Source organism: Nicotiana sylvestris, chromosome 3, assembly GCF_000393655.2.
Source record: "Nicotiana sylvestris chromosome 3, ASM39365v2, whole genome shotgun sequence".
In the NCBI taxonomy this organism is placed as follows: Eukaryota; Viridiplantae; Streptophyta; class Magnoliopsida; order Solanales; family Solanaceae; genus Nicotiana; species Nicotiana sylvestris.
Genome location: NC_091059.1, coordinates 139411996 through 139434478, shown reverse-complemented (window position 1 = coordinate 139434478; position 22483 = coordinate 139411996). Strand labels below are relative to the sequence as shown.

General features: G+C 37.2%; 1 pseudogene; it reads left to right on the top strand.

Annotated features, from left to right (window-relative positions):
• Positions 1-9360: 9360 nt before the first annotated feature.
• On the top strand, positions 9361-21163 carry LOC104246877 (probable linoleate 9S-lipoxygenase 5; annotated as a pseudogene).
• Positions 21164-22483: the final 1320 nt, after the last annotated feature.

The following is a 22483-nucleotide window of genomic DNA, read 5'->3' as shown; positions in this document are numbered from 1 at the left end:
AGATTAAGAGAAGGTTAGAGATTATTATTGGGAGAATATTTTTGAGAGTAATACATTCTGGAAAATTTCAAGAGTGTTAGAGAGTAAAAGAGAAATACAACTTGAACTTCTACTCGAATAATTTCCGTTTGCTTTTCTCGAGTGTTATTCAAAAATTCGAAACTACTGCATCTTGTATCTTTTCTCACCTCTGCTTTGATTGTGATTGCACTTTGGTATTGCTAAATTTTCAATCTGTTACTGGGTTATTCTACTGGTCGTTACTGGTTTGCGGTGTTGCTGAATCTGCTGTTACTGTGGTATTATTAATGCTGACTTCTCCTTCTTTTGTTCTTGTACTGCTGTTTCCAGGTACACATTTGTACAATCTCGGCTTGAAGCAAAAAAATGAAATATTAATCAGGCTCTGTTCCTGTTGAATTCCTCCTGTTTAGATTTGTGGTTGAATATAATTTTTCTTTCTTTGTATAAAGATGTAGTTGAATGATTAATGAGTAATGATGTTGCATATGTATAATTTCTTCATCTAATAATGTTAGTTTAAATTAATCGGAGAATAATTAATCTGTTTTTGATATTATTGTGTATCTATCTCATGTTCTAGCATTAGTAAATAATAGAATGTAGAATTAAAGCAGTTTTCCTTGTACAAACGCGATCGCAATTTTCCGTTCACATTAGTCGTAACTTAATAACTGATAAGTTACGTTTTTCAGCATGTAATTAATTAAGAAATTTTCTTTTGCTTTTAGAGACAAACTTAATAGAAGAAATGTAGTCACTGTAGGTTTATCCTTAAAATAAAATGAGACGAGCCTCGCCAAATAAATCACACATCGCTGGGGCCCTCAATAAATACATAACCATTGACTATACTTTGGATTTGGCCATTTAATGAACGTTCACGGCCTCTTCCTAAAATAACAATACGTTAGTCTCTTTAGGACGCGCCTTAATAAATCTTACCTCTCTTAAACTCGGGTGCACATTTATGTGACCCAAATCCAAATCTCAACGGAGTCGAAATGTGTTTCTAATCACGGGTACATTGATTGTGATGTGGTTCGAGATGCGTGTCCATGACGTTGCAAATTCCTTTTAAAAATAAGAATGAGATGAGCCTCGCCGAATAAAAATACAAAATTGCGGGGCCCTCAGTAAATACTTGTTTTAAATTTGCTTAGACTTCGGGATGGACCATTTAGCAAAATTCCACGGCCCTACCCAAAGTAGATGATACGCTAGTCGCTTTAGGCGCGTATTTAATAATGTTATCTTCCTAAACTTGGGTGCACATTTATGTGACCCAAATCCAAATCTCAACAGAGTTGAAATACGCCAACAACCACGGGTGCATTGATGTGACGTGGTTCGAGATGTGTTTCCACGATGTTGCAATTCTTGATAAAAATAATAGTAAATGATAAAAGCGGTTAAAAGTTAAAATTTGCACATAAGTTCATACTTGCATAAAATCAGATAATCAAGCCGAATATGACAGTTGAGCGGCCGTGCTAGAACCACGGAACTCGGGAATGTCTAACACCTTTTCCCGGGTTAACAGAATTCCTTATCCGGATTTCTGGTACGCAGACTGTAATATGGAGTCATTCTTTTCCTCGATTCGGGATTAAAATTGGTGACTTGGGACACCCTAAATCTCCCAAGTGGCGACTCTGAAATAAATAAACAAATCCCATTTCGATTGTCCTTTAATTGGAAAAAAACTCCCTTGTACCCTATCGGGTACGGAAAAAGGAGGTGTGACATACATAATGAGAGAGAAACAAAAGATATATATATATAGATATAATAAGAGAATATAAAGAATATATACATCATGAGAGAAAGGAAAGAGTATTTACATAATGAGAAAGAAATGAAGAAAATATTATCAAGTTAAGTACATGCCAAATGCCTCAGAATCAAATAAACTCCACCCTTCCCCCCCCCCCCAAAATAAAATAAGCATTGTCCTCAATGCTTTCAAATTAAGAGTAAAGGAAGGGAAAGAGTGAAGAAGACTCCCTATGGCTCCTTGGATATCCTCCAGAATCTGGACCCTCTTTATCGACTGTGCTTCAAACGCGAAGGGGTCCGGACTCGGCATCATGTTGAAGCCGCCTACGAGAAACATAATCAGGCAGTCTATTCGAAATGTAAAATTGACTAACAATGAGGCCGAGTATAAGGTCGTGATTGCATGTCTCGAATTGGCCAAAGGTCTTGGGGCTGAGATGATCGAAGCTAAATGCGATTCTATTCTTATGGTAGATCAAGTTAATGGGACGTTCAAAGTAAAAGAGGAATGAATGCGAAGGTATTTAGACAATTGCAAGTGGAGCTGTATCAATTCAAGGAATGGACCCTTCAGCATGTTCCTCGAGATTAATAGCAAGGTTGATGCTCTGGCTAACTTGGGGTCATCGGTTCATGATGACGACTTCAACTTAGGAATGATCATGTAGCTCATGAAATCGGTAGTGGAAGAAGACCATGCCAAAATAAATTTAATAAGTTTTACTTGGTATTGGAGAAATAATTAAATAGATTACTTGAAAACTGGGAAGTTGCCCTCAGACCCTAAAAAATCAAGAGCTCTACGCACGAAGGTGGCCAGGTTCAGCTTTTCCGAAGGTACTTTGTATGGAAGAACATTTGATGGTATGCTCGCCATATGCTTGGGGCCGGTAGACACCGAATACATCTTGAGAGAAGTTCACGAGGGCACCTGTGGAAACCATTCGGGGGCAGAATCTTTGGTTTGTAAGATAATCAGGGTCGGCTACTAATGGATCGATATGGAGAAAAACGCAAAGGACTTTGTACGAAGATGCGACAGATGTTAGAGACATGCATCGATGATCCATTAACCCGGAGAGTTACTGTATTTGGTCTTGTCCCCATGGTCATTCATGAAGTGGGGAATGAACATCGTCGGCCCCCTATCGTGGGCGCCTGGTATGGCTCAATTCATATTATTTATGACTGACTATTTTTCTAAATGGGTCGAAGCTTAAGTGTTTGAGAAAGTCCGAGAAAAAGAAGTCATTGATTTTATTTGGGACCACATAATATGTCGGTTCGGGATACCGGCCGAGATCGTGTGTGATAACGGGAAATAGTTCATCGACAACAAGGTATAGTTATTCGAAGACCACAATATTAAAAAGATTCTATCCACCCCTATCACCCTAGCGAGAACGGGCAAGGAAAGGCTACAAACAAGGCCATACTCCAAAATTTGAAAAAAGACTGACCGATGCCAAAGGAAAGTGGAAAAAAATTTTGCCCGACGTCTTGTGGGTGTACGATACAACTCCAAAATCTAGCACCGAAGCCACCCCATTTTCGTTGATCTACGGAAACGAATCATTGTTACCGGTCAAAGGGGGGAAACCAAGCCTCATGTTCCGATATGCAATGAAGAATCAAACGATGAGGCCATGAGTATGAGCCTAGAACTATTGGATGAAAGGCGAGAGGCCGCCCTAATCCGGTTGGCCGCCCAGAAGCACTAGATAGAAAGATATTACAACCGAAGGGCCAACCTCTGACACTTCAAAATCGGGGATTTGGTGCTAAGGAAAGTAATGTTGCACACCCGAAACCTAAATAAGGGAAAGCTGGGGCCGAACTGGGAAGGACCATATCGAGTCATCAGAATTATCGGCAAGGGCTCGTACAAACTCGAAGCAGGAAATGGTGCACAACTACCAAACAACTAGAACATGACGCACTTAAAGCGATACTATTACTAAGGTACATTTTCATTTACCTTTTTATAATATTATGAATCAGACTAACGCTTGTAGGCAATGGCTAAGGGAAAGTATGACTATTAAGTCTGAAAGCACACATTGCACTCTTTTTCCCTTGAACTGGTTTTGTCCCAAATGGGTTTTCTGGAAAGATTTTTAACGAGACAACAATGTATCGTGCTAACTTAGATCCAAAGACCGATTTTAAATCAGGGCCAATGGTCGCATTAATAGCATCCGAGCCCTCTCAAAGATCGACCTCGAATACTAGGGGCCATCACCCTCGGGTTAGACTTCTTAGCAAGGAAAGAAGGGAAATTTGTACTTGAACAACTTAGGCCCAGTGGTTAGGATTTATTGTAAGGGTCAAACAGTCAAATGAACCGTGCCCACATAGGCCATCGTAGCCATAATACAAGCTTTTACTCGCTTTCGATCATGTACTTTGCACACAGAAATGAAAGAAAGTTCCCACATTGCTATTACATATTTTAGCCTTTCAAAGCATCGAGCCTAAGGGCTATCCCTATTCGGGGACTATTAAGTGCAAGGGATATCCCTGCTCGGGGACTGTCATCCGAAATAAGTTCGGGTATCTCGGGCTATCAAATACCGGATGCACGAAACCTATCAGGTAGTGCCTAAACCCAAAAGGCTACGACCATGGTAAAAAACATCTTGGAGGTATCCGAAGCTTGTAATCAAAACATAAGGGCTTCAATAAAAATTCAAAACATGCCAAAAGGTTACCTTCGGCAAAAGCATCGTCTAAGAACACTTAAGCACTCTTGAAAAACTTCTAGTCGCTTCGAGTTGTCAAAGATTCGATCAAATAAGAAACTGCATCGAGGTCAGGTTCTGTTTGGACCTCCGAAAACAAATGACTTATTACTACATTAGATTCTATGCTATGACATTAGAAATATTTGCAAGAATAGAAATAGTGAAAAGATGCTAAAACAATTGAATTGCCAAAGGGGAAATTTTTTATATATTCCGGAATACCTTTACATAGGCCAAACAAAAACGGCCTCAAAATGAACAAAAAATATGTTCACAAAAACTAAGAAATCCTAAGGCATTCACGTTTGATATTCACCGGAGCCCGATTCGTCACCAGAACCATTGGGGCCTTTGGATTCTTCAGAGCCCTCAGAGTCCTTTTTGCCTTCGGGTTCGGCTAATTTCTTGGCCTCAACCTCAAGTCTTTTTGTCTCCTCGTCCTCGGCAGATAGGTTGAAACCTCGAGCATGAATCTCTTCGAGGGTCTCCCTTCGAGGCAACTACCTCACATATTTGGCATTGGTCTTCAGGAGGGCCTCAGATTCTTCAACATCGCCTTATATTGGGCCATCATATCCTCGACATCGGCAGAGGTTGTTTCTAGCTGGGACCTCATTGCTTCGAGCTCTTTTCTAAGAGAATCCTGTTCTGTGACGATCGAGCTCAGTTGTGCTTGGAGATCTTCATTTAGTTGAGCCCATCTGTCGGTTTTCTTCTTTACAGCCCAAAGCTGGACTTCCATCGAAGAAAGCTTTGCCTGGGCAATTTCCTTTTCCGAAGCTAACAAATCCATCTTTTTCTTCCACCCATTGGCCATGACTTAGATCTCGTCCATCTCCTTTTGAAGCTGGTCGATCTGGTCGATCTTTGCTAGACCTGCGAGGTTTGGTTGTTAGCCACTACGACTAGTTCCTCGTTTCTAACTTCGAAGGCCTTTACCTTTTTGACCAAGTCGGTGTGCTCCCGCCTTAGGAACAATGCTTCCTTCTGAGCCCTATCCAGCTCGTCCCGAAGGTCCTTAATGACACCTTCTTGTTGCTCGCTCAGGAGCTTGTACGTATCCCTTTTTTGGGCTAGCTCCTTAACCTCGAGCGCAAGTTGATTGACCTCGACCTGTACCGATGGAAGCTATCATAATGAAGTACGGTGGCCTACAAAAAGGTGAAAGACATGAGAAACATCAAAACCTAAGTAAAGTTCAAAGGAACGTAATAATGCCTTACCCGGTTTAGCGCATGCTGCGCCTCATTGAAAAGGCACGACACGTTCATCTCATTTATTTTTTCCTGGTCCTTCTCGGTTACCAGGCATCAAAGGTAGCTTGTTACTCCACGGGAGCAAAAATAACTCGGGCATCATCCGAGATGGTAAGAATAATCGATCTTTTGCGATTGGGATCTACACTCAGGGCAGGGAACTAATTGATCAACTTTGGGCTCGAACTCGACCTGCCAGCTTCTGAAGACGAATCCTTTCTCAAAAATTCCAGGTCGCCCAGTCCGGAAAAATCTTCCAAAGCAGACGAGTCCACACCGTCGAAAAAGAACAAAAAGGATCGTCCGCACCATGAACCCCTTCATTGGACCTCTCCTTTTATTCTTGGGCCTTCTCGAGCATGGATTCAGTGTAGGAGAGCGTCCCTAAAATCTCTATTATATCGGGCACTTCCTTTAGAGTGGAGCCTGCATCCCGGGGGGTCTCAGCCCGCGTCTCCACATCAATCTCCCGAGTTTGAGGGAGATCAGCCTCCCGAATCTCCCTCGGCTGCCGCCTGCTCCCCGGGAGGGTCGACCCTTGGGCCACAAAATATCTTTTTCGGACTCATCCCTGAGCCGATGAAGCAAATCCGAGTTCGATGTTGGGGAAACGGAGCTCTTCTTTGGCTTACGAGCCAATCTTTTCTTTGGCTTCACTACGGAGCTCGGGGGCCCAAAGCCTTTCTCTTCGTTTTCTTCTTTTCCCCCGCTATAGCCCCGAGCTGTCCCAAAACTGAGGGATCAACAGATAAGGACATGTCCTCGTCTCTTTCTAAAGGCCTAAGTTCAGTGGTCTTAGGCAAACCTACAAAAATAAAAGAGAGGAAAGAAGAGTTAGTATGATGTAAATTGGAAAGCCTGATATTACCTATCAGGGAAAGTCCTTACTATAGAAATGGGCCTCCCGTCGGCCCTTCGAGAGATCGCGCCATGCGCGCTCGAAATATGACATCTGTGTACAAATACCCTTGATCCACTCCTTGAACCAAGGGATGGTGTTTGGAACCCCGAGCAATGGCTGCATTAACACAAATATGAATGAGAATAAAAGAAACAAATAAAAAAATTGACGCTTCAGGAGAGACTGTACTTACAAGATGCATTCCACTTCTCAGGGAATGGCATAAACTCGGGGGGAATCAATCCTTTGGTCTTACCCGAACAAAGCGTCCCTGCCAACCCCGATCTAGGTCTTCATTAATGCTCGAAAATGGGCCTTGTTGGCCCGTATAAGCTTTATTAGTCCCCCTCGAAAGATTCAGGGAGTGTATAAACAGAGCAGATGATCGATGGTGAACTGATGAGATTCGGTCTTATTCATGAATTAACGAAGAAGGATGACGATCCTCCGTAAAGACAGATGGATTTTCCCTAGGCATACCTCATACCTCATACCTCTTGAAACAATTAAGGATAACAGGGTCCACCGGACCTAGTGTGAAGGAAAAAGTGTAAACACTTAGGTACCCCCTTCATATGGGTAGTAATGGCATTCTGGGGCCCGGGGACTACTACATCCATGCCTTCCTAGTTGCAATCCTTTTGGACCACGGGAAGGACATCTTCGGTCATGGAGCAAATGTATCTTGATGCTCCTTCACCTCGGGCCTGTTTGTGCGAGGGTTTCTCGACCTTAAAGTCATCTGCAATTGAGAATCCCCTGGTAATAAACATTTTCAAGGGAGGCTCGGGACCCGATTCATCGACAGCCGCCTCAAGAGAAGTCATTTTGAGCGAAACTACTACATGAGCAATTGCCTCGGTACCAGTGGCTGGTTGAGAAGATGAAGCAACAACTTGTTGAGGAACCAATTTAGACGTTTTAGCCATTGTTATTTGAAGAAGTTTGAAAACTCAAGAGAATATTTTGAAAGATAAAGAACTAAGTATAATGATTTGGGGAAAATCTGGGGAAAAACTTGGAAATTACTGTTAAATCTTGAAGAATAAGGGAGAAGATATGAAAGCTTGAAGAAAGCTGATGATAGTTTGAGAGTTCGAGGGGAGAAGTTTGGTCGAAAAGTGAAAAAAGAACAAGGGGTGAAACCTTATATAGAAAAAGTTCACGACGCTTCACATTCAGGGGTAACCAACCAATGATTGACACGTGCTCGAAGTTAGAACGACATGACTGACGGGACGTTTCATCTTCTTCGTCATTTTCTGTTATAGCTTACAAAAGAAAGGACCGGGAAACATCTGTTGTTTTTCATCGTGTCGGCAAACCTACCCTCTGAGAAAAGAGGAGACTATCTGTATACGGGTAAAATCGTAGGTAAGGAGCACCCCGATTTCCCGGTGGGCGACCGAAGAGAGGAAGTGACTACGCATAGTCGAGATCGAAGCCGGGAGCCGCCCGTATCAAAGCTCGAACATAACACCTGCCCCCGGAGCCATCAAGGTCATGCCACGGGGGCCATCGAGATCATGCCCCCAGACCTGATTCGAATAACGAGACCTCGAAAAACATTGTCAAATGACCGCACACGATTAACAAAGGGCCGTGATATCCGTGCCCAACCAGATGTCACGGCGTGTATCTCGGCCCGTATCAGTGATAGATCAGTGATTACCAAGAAGAAAGATTTTTGTCTTTTTTAGAATTGTACTTAGGATAAAACTCTCCTACTATATAAAGGAGAAGCTGACTATTCATTAGGAACATGGTAACAGGCATACCAAGGCAATATACATCTATTTTTCTCTAGTTATTGAAAGTTCTTGTTGTGGTTCATAAGTTCTTCATAAGCACTGGTCCTGAACCAAAGGCGAGCTTCTTGTTAAGCCTTAAATCGAGCCGGGGTTCAGTATCATCATTGGTTTGGTTATTAATTCTATCTTTTAATTGCTTATCTAACGTCATTAATCATTTGCATCGAATTAATCTATGTATCCTTAAAATCACATATAAATTCAATTGTTATCCATTTTAAGGGTAATTTTTTTTTTTCTTTCGCTGAAATCTTTTCACTTCCTCTGGTTGGATAATAGGTTGAAAATCATGTTAGTTTACCACTTCGGGGGTATTATCACATGTTATAGTGAAAATATATGAAGAAAGGGATTATATAAGTGATTACTTATAAGTTGCTGCAGTAGCATATGAAGAAGGGGATTTATTAATCTATATTCTTCTTTTTTTCCCTGCTACACGCTCCCGCTGCCCCATCCCTTGTTCTCTGCGAATGAATCGAAAAACGTAGAACATTCCTAGTCCAAATTCCTATGCACGAAGTACTAGAGTTGAGTATCTACATTCAATTGCATGTAATGTGAACTAAGATAATTGTCTCTGTTAAACACACACTTGCCAAGTCTTGGTAATTAAATTAGTTGTGATTAATGAATTAAGGAGTCCTTATAAAATTCATGAAACACACAATTCCAACACTTCACATTTATGAAAGTGGATTGACTGGATTCCAATCGTCACATAAGACTAGCCAGTTTTCACCTATAAAATCAGAGCACCTGCTACTGTTTTTTATCAAGCCTAATCCGAAATCCTTGGTTAATCAATCCATTGCAATATTGGCTTATTGTACTTTACCAAAGTGATAATGGCAACCACTGACAAACGTGAAATCAAAATGATAAATGGCACTGTTCTGCTTATGAAAAAGACACTTTGGACCTTGGTTCTTCTCAAGTATTAGCTCCACATGAAACTTTTGAAATTCTTGGGCATAAGGTCATCCTGCAGCTAGTTAGTTCTGTCCATGGAGATCAAGGTTTGAACTTTTAAATAGGTTTCAAATAATTTCACTTCAGTCTAGTTACCCTTTTGTATGTTTTCTATGTTACTATGTAGCTAGCATGTTAGTGCTGTAGTTAAGTGTAAATATATGCTTTTTCTTTTGAATTTGTGGATTAATAATCATATTTTTATATTGTTGAAGGAAAAACTTTGAAAGGGAAACTTGGGAACCCTTCACACTTAAGAGATGCGAACAAATCAGGCAGCGAATCGAAGTTTTGTGTCACATTTGAGTGGGATCATGAAGTGCTTGGAGCTCCAGATGCATTCATCATCAAGAACTTTAATACAAGTGAATTCTATCTCAAGTCACTCACTCTTGAAGCTAGTGATCCAAGTCAAGACACTGTGCAATTTGTCTGCAATTCTTGGGGTTATCCTTCTGAGAAATACCAGTCAGACCGCATTTTCTTTGTTAATCAGGTACAAGTACACTTATTCAACTTTAGTGTTATAGACGAGATCATATACTCTCCTCTGTCCGACAAGAAATTATTTATGATTTACAACAGGCTTGGCTTCCGAGTGAAACTCCTGAAGCATTGCGTGTGTACAGAGAAGAAGAGTTGCTAACGTTGAGAGGAAATGGAACTGGAAAGCTTCAAGAATGGGACAGGGTTTATGACTATGATTGTTACAATGATCTTGGAGATCCGGACAATGGTTCACTTTACGCCAGACCAGTCCTTGGGGGATCTGTAGAGTATCCTTATCCGCGAAGAGGAAGAACAGGACGACCACCATCTAAGTGTGGTAAGTCTTTCAATAAAAGCATTTGCACTATTTTTAAAACCTCTATTTGTTTATTTTTACACTTGCTTGGACAGATCCTAAAAGTGAAAGCCGGCTTCCACAAATAGCAAGCTTTGCAATTTATGTCCCGAGGGATGAAAAGTTCTCACCATTAAAGATGACAGATGTCCTAAGTAATGCACAGAAAGCCATTGCGCAAGTCTTTGCTCCTCAGCTTGCTTCTTTAGGAAATCTCTCTCTCAATGAATTCAACAACTTTGAAGATGTACTGAAAGTGTATGAACCTGGAACTCCGGGTTTTCATAAGTATCCAACGCCACATGTTATTAGAGGTAATTTTGGATGACACTTTCGCTTGACTCATTTCTGTTATTTGGATGTGATCAATTTATTACCGGTTTAGTATTGAACCTATGAGGTCGCATACTTACGAGTGTTCTGATATTTGCTAAAGGATTAATTAACTTATTATTTAATAATTAAATTAAGGAATTTAATTAGTCAAATAGATTTAGTTATTAGTCCAAATGAAATATTATTATATTCTTTGTTAGCACAGAGGATATAATTAATATTGTGAACAAATTGAAGTTTCTATTTGGAATAAAAATTAAATTATATCTCTTGGTTGAAATATATATGTGATATATATAACAAATATTTATTTATATAAAATATTAATGGAAGTCTTTGATTGAATCCAATTTCGAATTGGATTAGCAAAGTAAACGTCCATAAAAGGATTCGCTGGCAACGTGATATCCTTTTAAGAATGAGATGTCATTTTCTATAGTAAAATACCAACAAGGATTTTAGAATCCAAATTGGAATTGAATATGCAAAGTCTAATTTTTCGGCAGCGACAATCCCATTTGAATGGGTTTTGTTTTTTTGGAAAGAAAAGTCCAATTTAGAATTGGACAACATCTTCACGTCGGCTATCAAATTCAAAGAATGAGATTAGTAGTTTATGTGTAAGGTCAAAAGAATTTGTTGGCTACTTTGTCCTATTATGAATAGGATTTGTATTTTACAATATAATATTATAAGAATCCAATTTTGATTTTTGATCTTCAACGGTCTTCACGTGTTTCTTAACATAAATTAATAATTTGGTGCTTGAGTATATATATATATATATAGATATATAGATATCGTACTTCACCCAAAAGAAAAGGGTGAATAAGTGATATAACTTTTAAGAAGCCACAAAAATACCAAGAAATATTCTTGACAAGAAAACTTAGTTTCTTGTTCTTTCTAGTTTAGTTGAAGTTTTTGAGAAAAATTTCAATAAAATATTTCGTTTAATTTGTTCGCGGGTTTCATTGATCAAAGAATTGATAGCAAGGATCAGTCTCGGTGTGGATACGTATAGAGTTTTCGCACTATCGAAGAAATTTTGAAACGAGACACTCTTTACGAGGTACGTTTTATATCCGATCTTTGGCATGTAAATAAATATTAAACACGAAAAGATCTTCCTAGGATTGTTATTGTCTTTCGTGGTTTGTTACGAACATCTATACACAATTCTACAGTGGTATCAGAGCCGAGGTTTATTGCGTCTAAAATTTATTAAAGAAATATTTTAATATTATATTTGAAGAGTTTAGACCATAATACATGTGTCTTATGCAATAGTCAAATCGTTTGAATGTTGTTATTATTTTATTGTGGATAAATTATGCATTCATATAACTATTGAGATAGCTCATAACTATAGATACAATGAGAATCTATAATAGGTTACATGATTCTATGGTTATTTTTAATTGTTATTAGTTCATGAGATGTTAATTAATAAAAATATTCTAGCATGAATTCTTTTATGTAATATATATAAGATAAACATGTTAGAGGATGTTGAATTTCCGTTTTTATGTCATGTGCTTGTTCATTACATAATTTTGAATTATTTATTACATGTGATGTAAATTAATTCAGGACTAAGCATGTAGACAACTTGAACTAAATTCATATGCTATAAAAGATTTGATCTTCATGTTATTAAAAATTGTTTTAGTAACAATTCCCTCTTACTAAAAATTTGAGTTCTTAAATAATAAAATATAAGATATTTTATTATAGAGCTATCCATCAAAGTAAATAATTTTACTTACTTCTTGTTTAGAAGGAGTGGCCTGACAACCAGGAGACTTATTGTTCGAGAATATATTAAAATTATTTATTTGCATTAGATGTATGAATTGAAAGAATTATTCAATTTTACACTGGACGTTTGGATTACCCGGGGGAGTATAAAATTTAATAAGTTCTTTGTTATCATGATGATTGAACTCAACTATGCCAATAGGATCGACCTGACTACCAGGGGACTATTTGACATAGAACTATTTAAGGAAGTTGTATAGGGATACAATTGGTAAGAGTACCTACCTTTAAAATATATGTGAGAAATGACTTGACTTCCAAGGGGTTCATACATATTGTTAAAGGATTTCTTTACTCCACTAACACAAATAAAGATTTTGTAAACTATAATGAGGGTAAATAGTTTAAAATAATTAGTGGAAATATCATATAGATAAAAGTCCATGTCTTTATGATATATGCAAATATGTTCTTATATTATTGCCTTTTCTTTTCTATATTTTAGATTTATCAATATGTCTGCTATATCACTACGTGGAATACTTGAGACCAACAAGTTGGTAGGACCAAACTTTGATGATTGGTACAGAAATTTGAGAATTGTTCTCATGCATGAAAAGCTTATTCATGTGATCGATAAGCCTGCCAAGGAAGTCCCAGATGAGAATAATGATGATGCCACCAAGATTTATCAGAAATACTTGGAAGAATGTCTTACTAACAAATGCATCATTCTCGCTTCTATGAATTCTGAACTACAAAGGAAACATCAGGATATGGATCCAATTGCAATCCTTGAATATCTTAAGAAGATATTTGGTACACAAAGTAAGACAACTAGATACCAGCTATCTAAGGCTTTATTTGGATCCAAATTGACTGGAAACTCTCCAGTTGGACCCTATGTCAATCGTATAATTGATCTTATTGAAGAACTTGAGAAGTTGGGGTGCAAACTGGGTAAAGAGCTTTCTCAAGATTTGATCTTGCAGTCACTATCAGAATCCTTTTCACAATTTGTTATTAATTTTAATATGAATAAAATGGATTGTGATCTTCATGAGATGCTCAACATGTTGATTGATTATGAGAATCAACTTGCATCTGAGAAGAAGAAAGGAACCGTCATGTTTGTTGGAAACTCTTCTAAGAAGAAGGGTAAGAGTAAAATTAAACCCAAGAAGAAACCTATTGCGCCTAAGGGTGGTGTGACCAAACCCAAAGGCAAAAGAGGCAAAGCCGACCAATCTGACGCTGAGTGTTTCCACTGTAAGAAGATAGGACATTGGAAGAGAAACTGCCCGGAGTATCCTGCAACTCTAAATGATAAGAAACAAGGTAAGGCTCAACTGAAAAATGATTTCAAAGTTTCTTTAACTACTACTGATGTTTTATTGTAGGTATTAGATACTGGCAGTAGTTATAACATCTGCAATATGTTGCAGGGGTTCCAAATAAGTAAAAGGTTGAAGAAAGGAGAAATTAATCTACAAGTTGGAAATGGTGCAAAAGTTGTGGCCATAGCTGTAAGATCAATTTCTTTAATAATACTTACGGGCAAAGTACTTATGTTAGATGATTGTTATTACGTTACTAACTTTGTTTCGAATATAATTTCAGCTTCTATGTTAGGTAAACGTAATTTTCACATAAATATAGGCAATGGTATTTGCTCTATTTATTATGGTGATAATTTATATGTGAATGACTATATCCAACATGATGTTTATGTCTTACTTAATGTGAATGCTAATTCAATTATGCATGTTTCAAGTCTTAAGAGAAAAAGAGATGATCAATTAAATCATACATACCTTTGACATTGTAGGTTTGGTCATATTGGAGAGAAAAGAATTAACAAGTTGTACAAGGAAGGATACCTTGACAAATATGATTTTGAATCATATCCAACTTGTGAATCTTGTCTAAAAGAAAAAATTACCAAATCTCAATTTACTGGAAGTGGAGAAAGAGCTACTAAATTATTGGGACTAATTCATACAGATGTTTGTGGGCCCATGAAAATTCAAGCTAGAGGTGGATATTCTTACTTCATCACTTTCACTGATGATATGTCAAGATATGAATTTGTGTATCTTATGAAACAAAGTCTGAGTCTTTTGAAATGTTCAAAAGGTTCCGTAGTAAAGTTGAGAAGCAAACTGGTAAAAGTATCAAAATACTAAGTTCTGATAGAGGAGAAGAATATCTTAATGAAGATTTTACCAGATATCTCAAAGAGAATGAGATTCTCTCACAGTGGACACCTCCAGGAACACCACAACACAATGGTGTGTCTGAAAGGAGAAATCGAACCTTATTAGATATGGTGAGATCTATGATGGGGTTCACTGATCTTTCAATAAATTTATGGGGATATGCTTTGGAAACAGCAACATACTTACTTAATAAAGTTCCCACTAAGTCAGTCTCTACAACACCATATGAGATATGGAAAGGATGTAAGCCTAACCTTAAACATATTAAAGTTTGGGTTTGTCCAGCTTATGTTAAGAGACTCTTGTCTGATAAACTTGACTCAAGATCTGATAAATATAGGTTCATTGGGTACCCCAAGGAAACAATGAGATATTATTTCTATCACTCTTCTGACCAGAAAGTGTTTGTGGCCAAAGGAGCAACCTTTTTGGAAAGGGAATTTCTTTTAGAAGGAAATTATAATGGAGAAATAAAACTTGATGAAGTTCAAGAAACTAATGAATCAACACAATGTAAAGATCATGAGACCCAAGTTGAAGAACCTTTATTGAATGTTTTGAAATTGCCAAGGAAGTTGCCATCTTCAACGGTTGAAGTTCAAGAACTAAATGAAGTTCAAGAATAGGTTAATGAACCAGTTCCAAACCAAATTGAACAACAACCAAATCCAGCACAAGGTGAACAGGTTGTACAAGTATCTCTTAGAAGGTCTACACGAGAACGTTATGTACCAACTAGATTAAATTTAATGGTATAAGATGATGTATCAAATGAGTTGATCATAATGATGAAGACCCTAAGACCTATGAAGAGGCTATACAAAGTTCTGATTATGAGAAGTGGCAAAAGGCCATGGAATTTGAAATAGAATCTATGAAGGAAAATAAAGTATGGACTTTAGTTGAACCTTCAAAGGATATAAAACCTATAGGATGTAAATGGGTTTTTAAGAAAAAGATTGGAGCAGACGGAAAGGTGGAGACCTACAAAGCCCATCTTGTTGCCAAGGGATATCGTCAAAAAGAAGGAGTCGACTATGAAGAGACTTTCTCTCGCGTGGCAATGCTCAAATCTATTCGGATTTTGCTTGCTATAGAAACATACTATGATTATGAAATATGGCAAATGGATGTGAAAACAGCTTTCCTTAATGGTGAGCTAGAAGAGGATGTGTACATGACACAATCTGAAGGTTTCACATCTTCATCTGATCATAATAAAATTTGTAAGCTACAAAGATCTATTTATGGACTAAAGCAAGCTTCTCGAAGTTGGAATATTCGCTTTAACAAGACAATTGAAAAGTTCAATTTTGTTAGATGCGAAGAAGAACCTTGTGTGTACAAAAAGGTTAGTGGGAGCACAATTATATTCTTAGTGTTGTATGTTGATGATATATTACTCATAGGGAATAACATACCGGCATTACAAAGTACCAAGATTTGACTATCTGAATAGTTCTCCATGAAAGACTTGGGAGAAGCAGCTTATATATTAGGAATAAAGATATATAGAGATAGATCTAGGAAGCTGCTTGGACTTTCCCAGTCTTTGTACATTAATACCATCTTAAAGAGATATAACATGGATAATTCCAAAAGAGGCTATCTACCGATAGGTACTGGAATTACTCTCAGTAGGGAGGATGGTCCTAAAAAACCTGAAGAGAGAGAACGCATGAGTAGGATCCCATACGCTAGTGCAGTGGGAGCTATCATGTATGCCATGACATGTACATGTCCTGATTTGGGTTATGCACTTGGAATGACTAGCCGATATCAGGCAAATCCTGGTGAGGAACATTGGAAGGTGGTGAAAACCATTCTTAAGTACTTAAGAAGGACTAAAGACCAATTCCTCATCTATGGAGATTCTGAGTTGAAACTTGAAGGTTACACTGATGCAAGTTTCTCTTCAGATAGAGATGATAGCAAATCTACTTCTGGTTATGTATTCACCTTAAATGGTGGTGCGGTGAGTTGGAAAAGTTTCAAACAAGCTACAGTAGCTGATTCAGTAACTGAAGCAGAATACATAGCAGCTAGTGAAGCTGCTAAGGAAGCTGTATGGATGAAAAAGTTCTTAACTGAACTTGGTGTGGTTCCTTCAATAGAAGGTGCGGTTCCACTGTTGTGTGACAATACTAGAGCCATTGCTCAAGCAAAAGAACCAACATCACACCAAAAATCCAAACACGTTCTGCGAAGGAATCACTTGATAAGAGAGATCATTGAACGTGGAGACGTCGAGATTCAAAAAGTTGATGGAAAAGAAAATGCTGCAGACCCATTCACTAAAGCTCTTGGCGCAAAGGAGTTTGACAAGCACAAGTGGAATTTGGGAATGAAGTACAAGAGCGATTGGCTCTAGTGCATGTGGGAGATTGTTAGGGATATAGTAGATATGCCCTAGATCCAATATCATATTTGATGATTTGAACATATTTTTGTGAACATTATTTGATATGAAATATATATGGCACCTGATATTCTTTTATCATAGTTATTAATTAATTGTTTGATTAATTTGATAAGGTCCTTGATTAAATTTTGAGATTTGTCATCGTCATAGAGATCATGATAATGAGAGCAAAGTCTCTTATAATTTAATCTAAATTTGTTCTTGATCGAAGGATTATTAACTTGGACATTAGTAATTCGGTTAGATCAATATTTATGTGATCGTCTTTATGGGATAAAAATTAGTTGATCTCATTAACTAAATCACATAGATAGATGATGCATATAGAGATATGATCATTGAACCGACTCATTGGATAAATCCTAATGGTTACAATTACTATAAACTATCAATAGGATATTCTCTTGAAGAATGTGATGTAAGAGTTTCCTTTGACCTGAGATCGTCATAGTAATTGACAAGTCATTTATTGTGCTTTGATACCAGACACCTATGGCCCTAGGGCGATAGTTGAAAGGATATTGGGTACGATTAAATACTTGTAGAATTAGTGATGTATCAAGATGGAATCTATCAACTCTTGGTAATGAGTTTAAGCTTCATGTTGTCATGAATTATAAATGACCAAATTAAGACCTAGGTCAGGGCAATTGAATGAAAGAAGAAATGAGTTTCTTAGGTTATTCAATGGTCGATTATATTTGACATGAACACATAGTTGGTCGCCTATTAGGATTTGACAGTTGAACCATATCCTAGGGTGATCCAGAGCTATAAGGACAGAAGGAATTACTACATTATTCTTCTACTGGTTCTTGAGAGTAAATTGTATACTTCATACTATCCGGTCGTTAAGGAGTGTTGCTAGACGCCACCCTTGATTAGTATATTGATGTGATCAATTTACTACCGGTTTAGTATTGAACCTATGGGGTTGCACACTTACGAGTGTTCTGATCTTTGCTAAAGGATTAATTAACTTATTATTTAATAATTAAATTAAGGAATTTAATTAGTCAAATAGATTTAGTTATTAGTCCAAATGAAATATTATTATATTCTTTGCTAGCACAGAGGATATAATTAATATTGTGAACAAATTGAAGTTTCTATTTGGAATAAAAATTAAATTATATCTCTTGGTTGAAATATATATGTGATATATATAACAAATATTTATTTATATAAAATATTAATGGAAGTCTTTGATTGAATCCAATTTCGAATTGGATTAGCAAAGTAAACGTCCATAAAAGGACTCGCGGGCAACGTGATATCCTTTTAAGAATGAGATGTCATTTTCTATAGTAAAATACCAACAAGGATTTTAGAATCCAAATTGGAATTGAATATGCAAAGTCTAATTTTTCGGCAGCCTGGGATTCGTTTTTTTTTTTGGAAATAAAAGTCCAATTTAGAATTGGACAACATAACGTCGACTATCAAATTCAAAGAATGAGATTAGTAGTTTATGTATAAGGTCAAAAGGATTTGTTGGCTAGTTTGTCATATTATGAATAGGATTTGTATTTTACAATATAATATTATAAGAATCCAATTTTGATTTTTGATCCTCAACGGTCTTCACGTGTTTCTTAACATAAATTAATAATTTGGTGCTTGAGTATATATATATATATATATATATATAGATATCGTACTTCACCCAAAAGAAAAGGGTGAACAAGTGATATAACTTTTAAGAAGCCACAAAAAAACCAAGAAATATTCTTGACAAGAAAACTTAGTTTCTTGTTCTTTCTATTTTAGTTGAAGTTTTTGAGAAAAATTTCAACAAAATATTTCTTTTAATTTGTTCGCGGGTTTCATTGATCAAAGAATTGATAGCAAGGATCGGTCTCGGTGTGGATATGCATAGAGTTTTCGCACCATCGAAGAAATTTTGAAACGAGACACTCTTTACCAGGTACGTCTTAGATCTGATTTTTGGCATGTAAATAAATTTTAAACACGAAAAGATCTTTCTAGGATTGTTATTGTCGTACGCAATCCTACAGTCAGATGAAGAATTTGGAAGAGAGAAGTTAGATGGATTGAATCCTGTGTGCATAACTGGCCTCAACGTAAAAACTTTCAATTGTTTGTCTGATACTTCTATCTTGTCTATTATCTGAAGAATGGAGTAGATCATTCTTTGCATTTTTTGGTACAGGAGTTCCCCCCAACGAGCAAACTGGATCCAAAATTATTTGGTGACCAAACAAGCAAAATAACCAGAGAACAAATACAGAATCAGCTAGATGGAACGACCATTGAAGAGGTAAGTGACTAATCTGTTTATTGTTTCTTGCAAATCCTTCCAAGTAGCTTAATCTGGTCAGTGCTGACTCAAATGTATATTTGCTTCTTCCTAGGCCATGGAGATGAACCGACTTTTCATACTGAACTACCATGACATTGTGATGCCGTATGCGAGGAAAGTTAACACATCACATTCAAAGATTTATGCCTCAAGAACTGTGCTCCTTCTGCAAAAGGATGGTACTTTGAAACCGCTTGCCACTGAACTAAGCTTGCCTCATCCAGATGGAGATCAACTTGGTGCTATTAGCATAGTATTCACTCCAGCTGAAAACGGTGTTGAGCGTGTCTTATGGCAAATTGCAAAGGCATTTGTAGCAATTAATGATTCTGGAGTTCATCAGCTTCTCAGTCACTGGTATTTCAAACTAACTGAAGTCTATGTAGTTTAGTCTGATGGTAAGCAACCCCCACTTCCAACCGAGAGGTTGTGAGTTCGAGTCTCCCCAAGAGCAAGGTGTGATGTTCTTGGAGGGAAGGATGCCGGGGGTCTATTTGGAAACAGTCTCTCTACTCTAGGGTAGGGGTAAGGTCTGCGTACACGCTACCCTCCCCAGACCCCACTAGGTGGGATTATACTGGGTTGTTGTTGTTGTTGTTGTTGAAGTCTATGTAGTTTAGTCTGTTACTGAACATTTGTTTGATCACATGTCTAATGTTCTTCACAGGTTACGTACTCATGCATCAGTTGAGCCTTTTGTGATTGCGGCAAATAGGCAGCTAAGCGTGCTCCATCCTGTCTATAAGCTTTTGCATCCTCACTTCCGTGATACTATGCATATCAATGCCTTGGCTCGTCAGGCTGTACTTAATGCTGGAGGTATTGTTGAGAGACTGTTTTTCCAGGACCATTGTCAATGGAATTGACATCTATTGCTTACCGCGACTGGGTTTTCCCTGATCAAGCTCTCACTGCTGAACTTGTTAAGAGGTAAGTCACAACTTGGTGCACTAGTTTATCTACTTTGTAATGATTTCCTAATGTAATACTGCTTTTTTTTTTTGTACTGTTTTTCGTCAGAGGAGTGGCACTCGAGGATCCTTCATCCAAACATGGCGTCCGCTTGCTAATTGAAGACTATCCTTATGCTGTGGATGGACTTGAAATCTGGTCAGCAATCAAAAGTTGGGTACAGGAATATATTAGTTTGTATTACAAATCAGATGACATGCTTCAGAAGGACACTGAACTCCAAGCCTGGTGGAGGGAACTCCGCGAAATAGGACATGGTGACAAGAAAGATGAGCCTTGGTGGCCTAAAATGCAGACACGCCAAGAACTGATTGACTCAGTGACTATCATTATCTGGATGGCATCTGCTCTTCATGCAGCTGTTAACTTTGGGCAGTACCCTTATGGAGGCTATGCACCACATCGCCCTGGTATGAGTCGAAGGCTTATTCCTGAGCCCGGAACCCCTGAGTATAAGGAGTTGCAGTTGAACCCTGTAAAGGGATATCTGAAGACAATTACACCACAGTTCCAGACTCTGATTGGATCTGCTCTTGAAGTTTTGTCAACACATACTTCAGATGAAATTTATCTTGGTCAGAGGGATGCTGCTGAGTGGACCAAGGACAAAGAAGCTGTGCAAGCTTTTGAAAGGTTTGGAAAGAAGCCTGGCTCAAATTGAGGAAAATATTACAAAGATGAACAATGATAAGAAGTGGAGGAACAGGACTGGGCCAGTTAACATGCCATACATATTGCTCTATCCGACTAGTGAACCTGGAGACTTACTGCCAAAGGAATTCCGAATAGTATCTCTATATAAAGTTACTTGCTAAAATGTTCCAGTGATATCATCACTAGGTTTATGAGAGCCCTATGCTATTTTTTGCTATTGCTTTGCTTTGTAATGTTAAACCAGCTTCTGCTCTAGTTATAATATGAGATATGATCACTCTGAACATCATAGTCAAATTAAGGATGATATAAAGACTCATCTTTGATTAATTGAAACATCTGAGTGTTAATTTAAAAACTGGAATGACATGCAAATTCATAGACTTTTAACATCTGTGACAGCTACTTTACCCAATTTCTTTGCTATTTGAATTTCGGACTAGTAGTCTTATAAGATACTGTACAATTTGAAATTGGAAATACTACACTATTGGTCAGAATTCCGAATCTATCTATTTGCCGACCAAACAAGACGATTAATGGGCATTTGAACTTTAAAAATGTGATATTTGAGAAAAAAGTATTTTTTGAAGTTAAAATGAAAAAAGTGTATTTGGAAACTGAAATTTCAATCTCTTTTCAATTCGTGGCATATTATATTTATAACTCTTTCATTTTTTTCCTTTTCTATTTGAAATTAGTTGATAATGTCTCTTGATCGACATGACATCAACAGAACTCAACCGGCACTAACATAACAACATGGCTAGGGGTTGATAATGTCTCTTGATCGACATGACATCAACAGAACTCAACCGGCACTAACATAACAACATGGCTAGGGGTGTACAAACCGAATCGGAAAATCACACCAAATCGATTAAAAAATCCGATTATGTTTGGTTTGATTTGGTTTGGTATTGAGTAAAAAGCTCTGAACCAAACCGATATAAATATATAATTTTATATTTACTTTTAAAACTTTTTATAGAATTTTCTTTATGTCTATAAATATTTGCGATACTCTTATGGGATGTAATATTTAATTAAATATGAACTGCTCCATATTTATTAACTTTAAATAATAATGGGTTGTATGATCACTTTCTTATCAAGTGTTAGTAAAATGTATCAATCCTTTTGTTATTCCATATTCATATATCATGATCTATTAAATATCCTTTTCGAATTTAAAATGGTATTTCCATAATTTAAAATTAAAATAGAATATATCATTATATAGATTCATTTAATTAATAAATTTGGTTAACCTTGAAAGTGTACATTAGCGTTAAATTATTGTGATAAAAAAATAACTATCATGTATTAGTAAGAAAATTCTTCCATAAGAATCTTTAAATAGATCATATATTTGTCAGTTTTTTCAATTTTTACTAAACATATATTTACTTATAAAAATTTAACAAAGTAAGATTGAAATAATATTGATATAACAAAAATCCGAAAA